At 38.0% G+C, this 17487-nt stretch overlaps 1 protein-coding gene across 2 annotated transcripts in view; it reads right to left on the reverse strand.

Annotated features, from left to right (window-relative positions):
- GPC3 (glypican 3) overlaps positions 1-17487 on the reverse strand; it is a 436510-nt gene that overhangs the window by 155015 nt on the left and 264008 nt on the right. The gene's annotated exons all lie outside the window — the stretch shown is intronic.

Genomic DNA, 17487 nt, shown 5'->3' on the forward strand with positions numbered 1-17487 from the left:
ATTCTTCTGAGCATTTTGCTAACTCTTTTTTAAATTATATAAATTTCAGGTGAACAGCATTCAAATTTAAAGCTTAGTGCTATTACACTCATAGCAATGATAAAAATGGCATCAGCTTTCTTATCTCAAATCTAAATGATTTATTTGGTGAAAATATCTGTAGATTTGTTATTTGTTCACTTTCCGTCAAAAGCCTGAATAAACTCCTATATAAGTAAGTATGAATGTTAACATATGTTTCCCTTTGTGCCAGACGCTATGCTTCATTTCCTTGTGTGTTATTTTAATAAGGCAGCTCACTGCGTGCTAAGTCGCTTCAGTCGTCTCCAGATCTTTGCGACCCTATGGACTGTAGGCCATGAGGCGCCTCTGTCCAGGGGATTCTCCAGGCAAGAATACTGGAGTGGGGTATCATTTCCTTCTCCAGGGGATCTTCCTGACCCAGGGATTGAACCCACGTCTCTTTACATCTCTTGCATTGGCAGGTGAGCTCTTCACCACTAGCGTGGCAAAGAGCTTTTCAATTCATAATCAGATTCAGACTTCCCATTTTATAGCTGAGGAAATTGAGGTTCAGAAAGGTTATGTGACTTGCCTGAGACAAACAGGCAGTGGATTCACTGCCTGACTTGGAACCCACATGTCTGACTTCAAAGCCAATGCCAATGCTTGGTTTCCAATTGCTTACATTCTATGTTTTGGGGGATGAGAAAGAATTCCCAGTTCCCAAAAACATAGACAAGGTTTAAATATAGACTGTATACTTTAGGAAAGATACTAGAGATACCTCATGAAGAGAAAGGTTATATCTTTGTCAACTTCTATACCTCCATGGAATTCACACTGGATTTTATACACTGTTAGGCATTTAGTAAAGACATAATTGAAGTGAATTGAAGGAAAATCCTAGTATCTGATCTGGCATACCATTCCACCGAGAGGCCACGGGCTCTGAGTGCTAATCCCAGCTTTTGGATTTCTGAAGGTGGTCCTGATCATATTCACTAAGTTATCAATCTCTCAATAAAGGGACAAATAGCATGTAGTTGGTAAAACTTTGGAAAGTTATCCATATATAAATGAATTTTTGAAGTATAAAAAAATCTAGAATCGCAGTAATATCACCTCCGTTTATGAAAGACAGCGCCTATATAGTATGATATTCAGACTACCTTTTCTCAATAGTTTATCTTAATGAGAATAAAACAAAAGTTGCAGACATTTTAAAACATTCCATTTGGCTTTGGAATGTGATACTGAATTTTTCAGATGTGTTTATGTAATGCCATTTGACTTGGGCTAATTAACTTCAAATGAAGAGTCTGTATTCTCTGAATTCGCCCCATTAGGTGGCAGTCTGGTAGGGTACTTTAGGTAGGGGCTGCCTGGCTGTACTGGGGAGTTAAGTTCTAATAACTTACATAATGCAGCCACAAATAACTGAGGGCAGACTACGCATCATACAATTACGTCCTTAGACACATAGGCATTTCTTTGTTAAATTGCAGATGAACGTTCATGGAACAAAATCTTGATTTTCCTTCCATAAATATGTTTATGACTCTGTGAACACATATCAATGTTAGAGTTTATTTCATAGAGATCCAAGTATTCTAATCAGCACATTCAGGAGCACAGGACACACTTTCTTCATCGACACCTGTTTCAAATCCAGCACCAAAATCAAAATCTTTCACACATCTTGCACAGTAACTTGCCTACTTGCAACCCACAGCTGTGAAATCTCCCTCGCCATTGAAAGTCTGCCCTTTGTATCAGTGAATACTAATTGGACCTCAGCAAGACTTTAAAGTTTTGAGTCCCTCCCAATCTACTGGAAAGGGGGACAGCTGAAGCAAAAGTAGGAAGGTTAAGAACAAATGAGAATGTAATAAGCCTGCAGTCTGACCTTTCTTCCCAAGCCACCCAATGTGGCATTATCAAGCCGACTTCCCAAGGCTCTGTGTGGGGTAAGGGGCAAACAATGGTATCCTGCCAACACCCCCACTACCCCATCTGAAATCTGCCACATCTTATCAGACAGGCTGTATTTTCTTCCACAAATCTACCATGAAGCAAATTCTTCTCATATACAAAGCATTTGTCAAATGTAGACCCCCCTTTGGGCCCTTCTCTCCACATCTTTCTCCTCCACACTGTGTGAGCTGTAGGTGAATATTATGAGCTTATTTTGAGAAGTAGACATAAAAAGAAAACATAATTTACAAAGAGATGCGGTATTCACATTAAAGAGGTCCTTTCAGCTTCCTACTTGGGAAACCTCAGGCTATGCTGAGAGACCTGGCTCTTACTCTCTAGCTGCACTTGCTAAAGAAGTCAGCCTCCCAAGTGGCATTTGAGAAATCAGTATCCTGCCCAGGAGTTTTAGACTCTTAAATAAAAAGTGCAGTCCAATTTCTTCTCACTGACTAATGTACCTAGTCAAGGATACCACTACCTTTAAATCTACTTGGACTGAATTTATTGGATACAAAGGTGTCTCTATCAGTAGCCCAGGAATATAAAACCTTTTTATTCTCCATGAACTGTGATTCCTAATGGTGCCTTTATTTATGTGCCAGAACCTGTGGCAGGGAAAGCAATACTGCTCTGAACTGTTATAAGACCCAAATTGTTAGAAGAAGCCAGGGCCTCTGACCATATCCAGGCCAGCAGGTCATTGTTGGTTCTAGGAACTCTCAGGTGACAAAAAACTCAAACTTGATCCTTCCCTCTAACCAGAGTCCAGAAGCACTGGCTTTGCACATACATGAAGAAAATACACTGCTGGGCCCAGCAAGGTATTTGTAAGTAAGAGCCCAGTAGACTGGACATCAGGAAGTGTGGCCTACAACCCCACTTCTACCTGTCACTGAGAGAAGGACTTCCTTTTGACCTCCAATAGTTTCAATCCACCTGTAACTCTAGTCTCAAAAGAGGAAGATGTGGTATTTGAAGTGCCATATTTTATTCTAGGCTCCTTTGAAAAGGTGGGGATTCCTTTCCCAGTAGAGTACTTTACTGAAGATTTTGAAACTATGCCAAGCATTTGAGTTTGATGCAATTCACACATACACCCCATAATCGACATGTCAAGAAATGCAGATACTCTACTGATTAAATTCATTCTCGGGCTCCCATTCATTGTTGGTTCTAGGAACTCTCAGGTGACAAAAAACTCAGACTTGATCTTTCCCTCCAGACAGCTGAGCAGAGAAAGAGAGTCTATGTTGTAAGCTTCTCATCAATACCAATGCCTTGCATTTGTAACATAGTATCTCACTCCAGCCTGGTGCTTCACAGAAAACCTCTCCATCCATTCTCTAGTCTATCCGGCGCATCCTACCGCAGTGCTCTGAGGCATATAGTATAGGTATTATTGACCCTATCTTAGAGATAAGGAAACTGAGGCTCACAAAATTTAAGGAACTAAAACAGAGTCAAATTCCTAGTAAACGGCAGAGCTGGGGACTAGAACCCAGATCTGCTTGACTTTAAAACTTATGTTTCCGTTTTTGCTTTTTCCCCCTATGCCATGGATTTCTATCAAGAGGATCGACTCTGAGGCTTGGTATGGCCTGGTTCTATAGTCATGTGGATATCCCACCCATAACTGCAGAAAGATAATGGTTATGAAACCTCTAAAACTGTACTTCAAGGAAGGGCTCGTTTTTAAAGATCAATAGAAAAGTGATACCCAATTTAAAGCAAAGTTTCAGAAAGTATGGCTCATGGAATGATTTAAACTCTTTGACCTGCCAGACAAGATTCATTTCATAACCATACCAAAGCACTGAATGTCAAGTTCTGTTGGATGTGGGAAGGTGGTTCTCAAGTAGCTCTAACCTGCCGCTTACTGCCTGCAGGATATCCCTGGACCCTGCCTCCTAAAGGCAGATTCTTGGATTGGCTACAAAATCTTTTGTAATTTCTACAATTTAACCCAGGTCTGCTCTGGTATCTGGCATGAGTATATCCCTTACAGTTTCTCCCCAAATGGAAATTCCAGGTTAATCCTATGGCTACAAGAATTCAAGAGGTTTAAGCTTTTAACTATAATGGCCTACATTAATGAGTATCTCGGACTCTCCCCTACTCTTAACTAGCGCTAACTGCTCTCGATTTAAACATCAGATGTATGACTTTACATTCTCTTTTTCAAAAAGCAGCTAAGGAGGGGTGGTGGGGTGGCAGGGTGGCGGGGTGGCGGGTGTGTGTGTGTGCACATGCACGCTTTAACTTATATGGTCCATAACAGAAGGAAGAGGAGGAAGGAGAGGAAGAAGCAGAAGTTAAAAGAGAAAAGTTCCCTTCACTGAGTCAGTGGCGGAAGCTGAGCCAGGGACGACACATACTGCCCTCAGCAATCTGACCGCTTCTAATTGGGAAGATGGATATCCCACTGACTTGCCCTCAGTGAGCAGTACAGCTTCTTTCCTCTCAAGAGCTGTGCCTGAGGCCACCAAGACTTGAGGACCTCTAGGGGACCTTTTCAGTTTTATTTAATGACAGAATAACTATTCTGCTAGAATCCAGCTGCTGACTGTGGTCCCAAGGAGTGTTTCTCTGAGAACTTGCTAAATAATTCGTATAAATTTAGTCTTGCATTGTTGACGGATGTAGCAGAATTCTGAAGAATTAAAAATAAAATATCCTATATGGTTATACAATTTAATATTGATTCTGACCCTGCAGTCCGCTCTGGTGGAATATTATGTGTGGCCTTTGTTTGAGGGAACCTTGGGGCTGGGGAGAGGGTAGTGTGGAAAGGCTGAAAGTTTCCAGTTAAACTAAAAGAATGAACTTCAGTTCATTTTGTTCAATTGTCTATCATATCATTGTTCAATTCCACTTAATTAAATCTTAAAAGTTTTCAAACAAAATATACATTGAAATTATGTGATATACAACATAAACTTTTAAACAGTAGCAACCATGCCCATTTAACAATTCTACAGGTATAATAAAAATGCTAATATATGTTAATGTTTAGTCTGTGGTTAATGTTTTGTCTTGTTAATTTCCCCAGGGCTTTTATTACTGATTTAAATCTGCCACACTACTCAACTGATTGCACTGCTTCCACGAACTGCGTGGAAGTAGCTCAAATGAATACTGATTAACAGAAATGAACAAACATTTGGCTGGGCCAACCATTCTTATTATATGCTTGTAATCATTACATACATTTTCTTACAATGAGATGGGCATGGCAGGCAGTTTCCCCTCATTTTTCCTACAGAATATATGCATATGAGTATTAAATTAATTTATAACCTTGTACTTCGGGAAGCACATCATTATTAATTAACTATTGATTGATCAGGATAGAGAGTACAGAGGATAATGAACAGAACTGGGGACAATGTGAGCATTTTATGCTCCCACAGATTTGCTGTGACTCCTCATTAATTGCTTGACCATTAAAATAAAAGTTCACTAATAATCTGTAATGTATTCTGAATCAAGCTATTTTAAAAAATCAGGTGCCATTGTTTGAACATTTCATTCAGGTCAGCTCTTTAAATAAGCTGCAATTTTAAAAAACAGAACTAATGTCCTATAGATCAGTCTGCTGTTTAGTTGAACTATAGCACTTACAGTGAAAAGAGCACACAATTTGGAATCAGGAGACCTGGGTTCCAGTCCCAGTGCATCCTCCTAACCATTTCAATAACTCTAGAACTACAGTCCTTTAATTACCTTCAAACTCAGCTTCCTCATCTGAAAACTGAAGATAATAATGCCTGCTGTACCTGGCAGTAGTGTGCAGATCAAATAAAATAATGGATGAAAGTGAAATGTCTCCCACATCCAGACAGAAAACTGACTCATTCATTCCATAAGGCAGAACTGCTTACCTTAGGCAACCCTTTTTCTGAATTAGAATCCTGGCCCAGCTGTTCAGGTACATAGCTACCTGTAAGTAATATTTGGAGGAGTTCTTTAAAAGGGGGACTTTGGGGAACTAGTGAAACTGTTTGGTGAGACCGGATCCCCACTCTGAAAGGGAGCCATACTGAGTTTGCCCACATTCATGCCTCACGGTCTGATCTGTTTTGCTCTTGAGACACCTGGAATATCCCCTTCTGTTCTTCAGGGTTCCAATTATTGATGGGTGGTACATGATCTTTGCCAGTTACTCTGTCTCTCTAACCTGTTTACTTGTGTCCATGGGAATGAATGCTGTGAGGAGGCAAGACAGGTTTTTAAAAATCATTTTGTGGAAGAGACTTGCATTTTTTTACTAATTTATAACTACCATAAGTGGATTCTGAGAAGAAATAGAACCCTGCATGTGTGCCTAAAGTTTTTTATGTAATACCAATCCCTTCCCAGCACCGGGAGCCTAGGACTTTATTGTTTAATCACATATGGCCAATATTGTAGGGGTTAAAAGAGAACTCCATGCAGTCAATAAACTCAATACTGAATTCAAACACCACTCCTCCAAATGTACTCATCTGCTTGTGTTCCCTGTCCCAGAGAATAGGAATCATCACCTACTCAGTTGCTCAAGCCAGAAGAAATGAAAGCATTTCTGGTGAATTCTCCCTCTCCCTGACTTCTATATGTCCAGCCACTAAGTCTTATTTTTTTTCTCTCATATAACTTTTAAACTTGTGGGCTTTTAGGATACCAGTTTAGGATACCATAAACTGCCTCAAGAAACTCCAATACTTTGGCCACCGGATCCAAGGAACTGACTCTTTGGGAAAGACCCTGATGCTGGGAAAAATTGAAGGGGAAAGAGAAGGAGATGCCAGAGGATGAGATGGTTGGATGGCATCACCGACTGAATGGACATGAGTTTGAGTAAGCTCTGGGAGTTGGTGATGGACAGGGAAGCCTGGCGTGCTGCAGTCCATGGGGTCAGAGTCGGACACGACTGAGCGGCTGAACTGAAACTGCCTCTTAGAGCAGTGCTTCTCAAATTTGGATATGTATACAAATCACCTGGGAATCCTACACATTTAGATTCGAACACACACAGTATATCTGGGGTGAGGTCTGGGATGAGCAGCAAGGTCCTTGGGCAGTGGTTATCAAAGTGTGGCTCCAAAACAAGCAGGGTCAGTATCACCTGGGAACTCATTACAAATGCAAATTTTTTAGGCCTGACCTTAAACCTATTGAATCAAAAACCCTGGGAGTAGGGTCTGGCCATCCTCCAGGGGATTTTGATACACTTCAAGTTGGAAAACCACCAGTACATAGATGAGCCCAACATCCTCTTAATTGGCCTCCCAACCTCCAGTTTTGACCTCTTCCAATTCAGAGGAACCTGACATGCTACAGTCCATGGGGTTGCAAAGCGTCAGACACGACTGAGCAACTGAACAACAACAAATTCATTCCTATAACAGCAGTTCTCTGAGACCCTCTCAGGAAGTCTTAGAGGTCAAATCTATTATCATAATAGTACTAAGACTTAACTTGGTCTTTTCCCTCTTATTCCCTCACAAATATATTGGATAATTTTCCAGAGACGTCAAGTTGTATAATGACATCATTGCTCTGGAATATGTGTGTCTAGATAGCAGGTTTAGGGCACAAATATATTTTATTTCAGAGGTTAATTTATTCTCAGTCCTTAGAGCTCTCATTGGCTATCTACTTAGGTTATGCCTACTATAATTTTTGTAACTTCATTATCATTTAATTTTAAAATCTAGAAGCTTTGTATCTATGTGAAAACACAGAAGTAACTACAATCTGTAGTCTTATTTGCAATAATAGACACTTTTTGAAAAAGTATTAAGATTAACTATAAACAAAAATACAACAAAACCTCATTCCTTTGACCTTATATACATTAACAATTCAGCTTACTGTGTATGATTCAACATTTCGGAATAGGATTGTAGTGTGAGCTAAGTTGTAGTCATCTTGAAAATCATTCAGTTTAAAGAAAAAGGAGTCAAAAAAGGAGTTAAATATTTAAAAGATGTTATGAGCTCTTTAGAAGTCAAAATGATTTGTTAGAGTTTTTCAAAATGGAAATGGAAAAACAACTGAAGCATATTTTAGGGTAAGCTGTTATATTGCAGTAGCTGGAGAGGTACACATGGGGTGAAGAAACGAATAAACACCGTAGGGTTGATATTTGCTCAATGTCTACGGGATGAAGACTCAGTAGGGAAAAAAAATCACACCACCTTCCAATAAAAGAAGGTAACTTACCAAATTAAAGATTTAGCTGCAAACATAAAAATGGAGTTATACCTCCTCAACAGAATTGAGTTTTTGCCTTTCAAATAGACAAATCTACAGTCATGAGCTGGACTTGCTATTTTGCTTATATCCATCCAGTATAACTAATCATCGAAGATCTATGAGAATTTGGGGGAAAAACATGAGCAGTGTGAAAATACTGTGTTGAATAATGTTGAAATTCATGATTTAGCTTCAAAAAACTATGAGGGCATTTACATTGATGATACAAAAGATATAGTAGGTAAAACTGCTGGCAGCTTAGCATGAGTCTGGTCAGAGGCACCAAACTCTTAATAGCAGTCACTGTACTTCCCACTGCTAAGCACTTCCAGTTTTTAAAAAGGCCAATTTCACTTAAGAATGCACTTGAAGAAACAGCAAAAATTTTAGTAAATGTTCACCCTTGAAAAGGAACAAAATAAGCTGGTTACTTTAAAGAAAACAATTGATAGTTTGTAACCAATGATAAAATTTGCATTATCAGGGCTCCCAGTTCCACACATAAGGAGTTTGGAAGTTGCCACTCCATCCAAAAAACAAGTAAGAAGCTAAACAGACTAAAAATTCAACTCCAGATCTATGAGAGAGGAGAGGAGAGATGGTAAACTACTACTACGAAGATGAGAGAAACAGATAACAAATACAGGGAGTAAGGGCTTAACAAAGCACAGACTTAGGAGCAGAAACTGCTTTGGGAACCCAGGGTTGGAGTAGGAAAACAAACTAACTGGCAAACTGCTGGAGGTTCAACAAAGACAACTTTGAAAATTGAACTCTCCAGAGATACCTAGTCATAAAGGCACCCCAACAATGTGAATTTTACCTTCAGGAGTTTGACCAGATTCCCATAGTAAATGTCTGAGAAAAAAATTCCTCATGCTTCCAGCATGGAGAAGGGGAAAGAAAGCATTTTGAAATATACCAGAGCACTCTGTTCTTCTCAACAAAGCTTGCCCTCAGCAGAAACCAATTAACTAAAGCCTAATGCTATAGGGTATTTTCAGAACCTAACTCACCTGGGCAAGAGAAATACCCAACTCCAGCCCACTCTAGCCATCCTGTCCCACCTCATAGTGGAGGTGGAATTTTAAAAACTGAGAAACAGTTGGGAGGTTTATGCTCCAGAGGCTTAGGCTCATTAAAAGACTAAGACCTAAGTATAGGAGTGTAGACTACCTCCTCTTCCCTACACCTTACTATCATATCATTACAGGCCTATTTATAGCAGTTCCTTTTAACCAATAGATCATGTCCAGCTATCAAGAAGAAAATTACAAGGCATACTAAAAGGCAAAAAGCACAAATTAAAGAGACAGCAAGATGTAGGAATTATCAGACTGGGAATTTAAAACAACTATGACCTATTAATAATGGATACAGTAAACAGTACCCAAGAACAGATTGGCAATGTAAGCACAGAGATGGAAATTCTAAGCAAGCCAAAAAGAAACACTAAACAGAAAACTACTAACAGAAATGAAGTATGCCTTTGATGGGCTTATTAGCAGATTGGACACAGCTGAGAAAAGAATCTCTTAACTGAAGGATATGTCAACAGAATGCTCTAAAACAGAAACACAAAGAGAAAAGAGACAAAAAAAAAAAATAGAATATCTAAGAACTGTGGGAAACTACAAAAGGTGTAACATATACATAATGGGACTATGAGAAGGAGAAGAAAGAACAGAAGAAATATTTAAAATAGTAATGACTGAGAATTTCTCTAAATTAATGTTAGACACCAAATCATAGATACAGAAAGCTTGGAGAATATCTAGCAGGATAAATGCGCCCCCACCCCCCCCCCAAAAAACGAAACCCACACCTAGGCATACAGTTTTCAAACTACAGAAAATCAAAGATAAAGAAAAATTCCTGAAAGAAATCTGGGATGGGGAAATATCCTACCTATAGAGAAACAAAGATAATAATTATAGCTGACATTTCCTTAGGAACCATGCAAGCAAGAAGACAGTGGAGTAAAAATAAAGTGTGGAGAGAAAAAAAATCACCAATCTAGAAAGTTGAGAGTAATCTAAAAACTTACCATTCAAAAGTGAAGGAGAAATTAAAACTTGCTCTGACAAACAAAAATTAAGAGAGTTTGTTGCTGGTAGACCTGCCTTGCAAGAAATGTTAAAAGAAGTTCTTTAGAGAGATGGAAAATAATATAGCTCAGAAACTTGGATCTCTATGAAGAAAGAAGAGCACTGAAAAAGGAATAAGTGAAGATGAAATAAAAACAAAATCTCTTTTCTTACTCTTAAACTAACAGATAACAGTTTGTTCAAGGTATATACATGTTTATATATAAATGAAATGGATGACAGCAATAATACAAGAAATGGGAGGAAGGAATTGGGATTATTTTGTTATTATAAGGTATTCACACTACCCACAAAGTGGTATAGTGTTATTTGAATGTGAGCTTGGATTAGTTGTAAATGTATATTGCAAACTCCAGGGCAACCAATCAAAAAAGCTTAAAAGAACTAAAACTGATAGACTAAGAAAGGAAAAAATAATGGAGTCACATAAAAAGCTCAGTTAAAACTACAAAAAGCAGGAGAAGAGTGGAAGACAAAACCAAGAACAATGTACAAGGGTAGCAAATAGAAAACACGGTGACCAAGATAATAAACATTAATACATACATAAATATTAACTTTGAATGTCAGTGGTCTATATGAATTAACTAAAAGACAGAAATTTTCAGGGTAGATCAAAAACATGACCTAACTATATGTTGTCTACAAGAAACCCATTTTAAATATAAAAACCTGTATAGATTAAAAGTAAATGGGTGGAGAAAAATGTACCATGCTAACACTAATCAAAAGATAGCAGGCAATAGCTATATTGATTTCAGATAGAGCAGACTTCAAAGTAAGAAAATTTATCAGGGATAAAAAAGGGCATTACACAGTGATAGGTCAATTCTCCAACAACTCTTAACATGTATGTACATAACAATAGAACATTAAGCCACATGAGGCAAAAACTGATAGAACTGCCAGGGAAAATATATGAATCCACTATCATAGTTAGAGGCTTCAACACACCTCTCTCAGAAATAAACAAATCCCAGCAGGCAGAAAATCAGTAAGGACATAGTGGAACTTAACAACACTATCAATCAACTGGATATAATTGACATCTATAGACTATGTCATCTACCAACAGCAGAATATACATTCTTCTCAAATACACATGGAACATTCACCAAGATGGACCACATTCTAGGCTATAAACACATTTTAAAATGCTTAAAAGCAAAGGAATCATATAATATCTGCTCTTTGACCACAAAAGAATGAAACCGGAAATCAATAACAGGAACATAACTGGAATATTCCAAAATACTGGAAGATAAGATAACATGTTTCTAAATAACACTTGGGTCAAAGAAGACTAAAAGAAGATGAAAGTACAACTTAACAAAATTTGTGGGATGCAGTGAAAGTAGTGCTCAGAGTCAAATGTAGAGCATTAAATATGTAATTAAAAAGTCAGCAAGTTCTAAAATCATAAGTTTCTACCTTAAGAAACTAGAAAAGGACAAGCAAATTAAATCTCAAGTAAGCAGAAGAAAAGAAATAATATGACTTAGAGCAGAAATCAATAAAACTGAAAACAGGAAATCAATAGAGAAGATCAATGAAACCAAAAGCTGATTCTTTGTAAAAATTGATTTAATTGATAATCCTCTGGTCAGGCTAAGAAAAAAGTAGAGGACACAGATTACTAATAACAGAAATGAAAATAAATTAAAAGGAAATAAGGGAATACTATGAACAACTCTATGCCCACCAATTTGATAACCTATATGAAATGGACCAATTCCTTTAAAGACAGGATCTGCCAAAATTTACACAAGAATTAGATGATCTGATTAGAACTACACCTAGTAAAGAAATTGAATCAGTGATGAATATCTTTCCAAAGCAGAAAGAACCAGGCCCAGATGGGTTCACTGGTGAATTCTACCAAACATTTAAAGAAGAAATTATGCCAATTCTCTACAATCTTTTTCACAGGATACAAGGAAAGGGAATTCCTCTTCACTCACTATAGGAAATCACTGATACCAAAATAGCTAATGAACATGAACATGCTTATGTGCTCAGTCATGTCCAACTCTTTGCAACCCCATGGTCTGTAGCCTGCCAGGCTTCTCTGTCCATGGGATTTTTTTTTTTTTTTTTGGATAAGAATACAGGCGAGGGTGGGATGTTCTGAGAGAATAGCACTGAAACAAGTATACTATCAAGGGTGAAACAGATCACCAGCCCAGGTTGGATGCATGAGACAAGTGCTCAGGGCTGGTGCACTGGGAAGACCCAGAGGGATGGGATGGGGAGGGAGGTGGGAGAGGGGATCAGGATGGGGAACACATGTAAATCCATGGCTGATTCATGTCAACGTATGGCAAAAACCACTACAATACTGTAAAGTAATTAGCCTCCAACTAATAAAAATAAATGGGAAAAAAAAAGAATACTGGAGTGGGTAGCCATTTCCTTCTCCAGGGGATCTTCCCAAACCAGGGATCGAACCCAGGTCTCCTGGAGTGTCCTGGGTCTCCAGTATTGCAGGCAGATTCTTTACCCACTGAGCCATTGGGGAAGCCCCCTAAATAAAGACATTATATGAAAAGATCTTTCATATTATATGTCATAAAAGAAATACAAATTAAAATGAGATACCACTACACACCCATTAGAAGGACTGTAGAATTATTCTGGCTATTAGAATGCCCCAAATCTGTAAAACTAACACCACCAAATGCTGATGAGGATGTGGAGAAGCAGGTATTCTCATACACTGCTGGTGGGAATGCAAAATGGTACAGCCAGTTGGGAAGACAGTTTGGTGGTTTCTTACAAAACTAACCACACTCTTACCACATGACCCACCAATTACACTCCTTCCTAGTTTCCTACAGGAGCCGAAAACTTATGTCTATACAAAAACCCACACAAGGATGTTTATAGAAGCTTTATTCCATAACTGCTGAAACTCAGAAGCAATCAAGATGTCCCTTAGTAGGTGAAATGAATAAAAAGTTGTGATACAGCCAGACAATGGGATTTAATTCAGCACTAAAAATAAATTAGCTATCAAGCCAGGAAAAACATGGAGGAAACTTACATGCATATTAGTAAGTGAAAAAAGCCCATATGAAAGGGCTACTTACTACATGATTCTAATTAGATGATGTCCTGGTAAAGGAAAAACTATGGAGACAATGAAAATTCAGTGGTTGTCAGAGTCGGGGGTAGGAGCAGACACGAATAGGCAGAGGATAGAAGGTTTTTAGATGAGTGAAAGTACTCTGTATTATATTACATTGATAGATATGTGTCATTATACTTTGTTCAAAGCCATAAAACACATAATATCTAGTGAACCCTAACATAAACTATGGACTTTGGGTGATAAAGATGTGCCAGTGTAGGTTCATCCTTGTAAAAATTTTTTAAAAAGATAAAAAATAAGTTATGCATGTGTGAGGTCAGAGGCCATATAAGAAATCTCTTGTACCGTCCTCTCAATTTTGTTGGAAACCTAAAACTTCTCTAAAAAATAAAACCTTCCTTTTTTGCGGCATTGTGCAGTATGCAGGATCTTAGCTTCCCGACCAGGGATCAAACAAGTGCCCCCTGCAATGGAAGTGTGGAGTCTTAACCACTGGACTGTCAGGGAAATCCCAATAAAGTCTTTCAATAAAAGAAAGCTTTCACTATCAAGTAAAAATCAGGATTTGGTAAAACTTAATTCTTCCACTATGAGCTTTACAGCTTTTGATGAGGCTGTGGTGATATTAATGCATATGGTATTTTGATATTGTATAGTGAAATGTGTTAACCTTTGGCAGATCTGCATAACTCAGTGAACCACCATTTTTCAAATGATACAAAATCACACAATGGCTAAAGATCCACTACAACTGTAAGGAAGATTTTTTTTAACAGAAAATAAAAAGTTAACTGATATGTTTCAGGTTCCATATTGCAGCTAACCTTTAAGAAACTGTCACTTGTCAAATTTTTATGTAATATCAGAGAAATATAGCTTTAGTTATCTTAAAAGCATATTAAAACACTGCTCTTTTTCCAACTGTTTATCTGTGTGAGATCAAATTTTCATCAGTTTAACCACATTGAGTGCAGAAGCAGATATGATAATCCAGCTGTCTACTATTAAGTAAAAAGAAAGATTTACAAAATGTAAAACAATGCCACTCATCCCATTAAAGGATTTTGTTTTGGGAAACATATCTATTTTCTTAGAAAAATATATGTGAGCATGATGACTTTACTATTTTTTTAAAAAATCATTTGTATTTATTTGGCTTGTACTAGCTCTTAGTTGCAGCATGGGGGATCTGTAGTTATAGCATGTGGGATCCGGTTCCCTGAGTAGGGATCGAACCCGGGTCCCCTGCATTGGGAGCACAGAATCTTAGCCCCTGGACCACCAGGGAAGTCCCTGTTATTCTTTAAATAAAATAGTAAACAAGTATTTTAAAATCCTGTTTTAATTTCTAACACAATAAATAACAATAGATATAATTCACATAAGCAAGTCTCTTTGGAGGTGTCTATACTTTTTAAGAGTGAAAAAGAGTCCTGACACCAAAGGTTTCCTGCATACTAACACCCAGAATAATCAGAAAACAATAATTTATAAGTAAATCACAAAGTATTTATAGTAAATAAAGCATTATTTATCTACTGTGTTTGGAGAGCTTCCCAGGTAACTCAGTGGTAAGGAGTTCACCTGCAATGAAGGATATGCGGGCTCAATCCCTGGGTGGGGAAGATCCCCTGGAGAAGGGCATGGCAACCCACTCCAGTATTCTTACCTGGAAAGTCCCATGGACAGAGGAGTCTGGTGGGCTACAGTCCATAGGGTTGCAAAGAGTTGGACATGACTTAGCAACAAAACAACAAAATGTGTTCTGAGTGCTGGCATCACAGCAATGATAATGTCATTACTCAGCTTAAAAGCCTTCAGTGGCTTCCCATAGCCCTTGGGATAAAATATATATCTTACCTTCACTTACAATATCCTTGATGATCTTGTTCCTGCAAAACTCCCAGCTTTGTATCACCCTCCTCCCATCACATTCTATGCTGAGTTCTTTCATAGCATCACAAGCTCTTTACACATGCTCCACATTCTGCCTGGAAACCATCCCCTTGTTCTTTGGGTTCCAATTTACATTTGACTTCCTTCCAGAAACTTTTCCTGCCCCCAAAAGTCTGGATATGATCTAATTCTATAATCTCCTGCAGCCCTCTATGCTTCCCTGACCATGGTACTTATGACACTGCATTGTAATATTACTTCTTTCAGGCTGTCTTTGTCCACAAAGGTGTAAGCTTCACAAGGACATAGACAAAAGCAGTCTTGTTCATCACTGAATTTCCAGTGCTCAGCAAAACTCTCTACTTATTAGGTGATTAATAAATATTTGTTGAATGAATAATAAATTAAGCAATAAAATGTTATATAACATATGTATTAATATACCAATCATAGGACATCAGCAAAAATTTCTGCATATGGATCTAGGAGAAATCTCTCCTTCAAAAAAGCTGTGAAAAAACTGACAAAAAAATGTCAGAATCAACATTTTCATAGCTTGAGAAATTAACAAAAGGACTGCAAAGATCCAAGGAGTATTTATTCAAGAGAATGACTGAACCTCTGAAAGAGTAGTGAGCATTCTATGAAGCCAGTAATAGCCTGATATCAAAATTGCACAAAGCTAACACAAGAAAAGAAAACTACAGAAAGATATCACTTATGAAGATAGACTAAAAAATCCTCAACAAAATTCTAACAAGCTGCATTTAGTAACACATCCATGAATTTGGAACCCTACCTCATAAAGACTTTAAGTGCTAAAAATATAAAACTTTTAGAAGAAAATATAGGCATAAAGTTTTGTGACACTGGATTTATTTGGTGATGATTTCTTAGATATGACACTAAAAACACAAGTGACAAAAGAAAAAAATAGATAATCTGGACTTCATATAAATTAAGTACTTTCATGCCTCAAAGGACACTATTAAGAATGTGAAAAGAAAACCTACAGAATGAAAGATAATATTTTCAAATCATATATCTGATAAGCATCTAGTATTCTGAACGCTAAAGAACTCTTATGACTCAACAATAAAATAATAATATTAAATACATGGATATAATCTGATTAGCCCCTTTATAGTCTGTCACTTACCTGATACTAATTATGCATCTTCATTTCTCATAGCTTGTTGCTATTCATGTGTCTGTTCCTATTCACTGGGCTTCCCTGGTGGCTCAGTGGGTAAGGAATCTACCTGCAATGCAGGAGACCCAGGTGCGATCCCTGGGTCAGGAAGATCTCCTGCAGAAGGGAATGGCAATCCACTCCAGTATTCTTGCCTGGAGAATCCCATGGACAGAGGAGCCTGGAGGGCTACAGCTCATGTGGTGGCAAAGAGTTGGACACGACTGAGCGACTAACACTTTCACTTCCTATTCACTATGCACAATTAAAACTTGAGTCTGATGTAAGATGTATAGTATGTAATGGGAATGCATAGTATGTAAAACTGAGGCTGACAATCATGCAACATTACCTACCACTCTGTCACAGAACTCCAAATCACATACAGCAATGTCCATGCTATCCCAGGTACAGGCTACCACCACATAGTACAATATGTCAGGAGAGACAAATTTTGGATTTTCTTTAACTCACTCTGATTATCACTGTTGTTAAATTCTGAGAGGCTGAAGGGGTAGAGCATTAGATGGGTTAAAAAGAAAAATATTAGAGTACAACATACATTATTTATATACTCCATTTCTCATGCAAATATTCAAAAACCACTGTACTGCCAGGCACTACTCCTAAAATTGTATGGGAAGCCATGTACTGATAGATGGCAGTGGCACTGTTCCAGGATTGCTTCTACTGTAACTTCAGCCAAACCCACTAGCCACAGTCCATCTAAATAAAGACATGGTCTCTGACCAATACCTGGAGTCTCTGCTGATTGCCCTGCACTGTAGACAGACCTCTGCTGATTGGTTTTAGCAAAAGATATAATCAGAAGGGTTCAGAAATACTGCTGAGATGAATTTTGAAAAGGACATGATTGAAAAGAGAGAAAAAAAAAATCAGGTGAATTGAGAAGAGTTGTGACCTCTGAACAGAAATAGCACAAAGAGACTCATCTTGCGCGTTTCCTCTGTGACAGCAGCGTT

The sequence above is a fragment of the Dama dama genome, chromosome X (assembly GCF_033118175.1).
Source record: "Dama dama isolate Ldn47 chromosome X, ASM3311817v1, whole genome shotgun sequence".
NCBI classification, from domain to species: domain Eukaryota; kingdom Metazoa; phylum Chordata; class Mammalia; order Artiodactyla; family Cervidae; genus Dama; species Dama dama.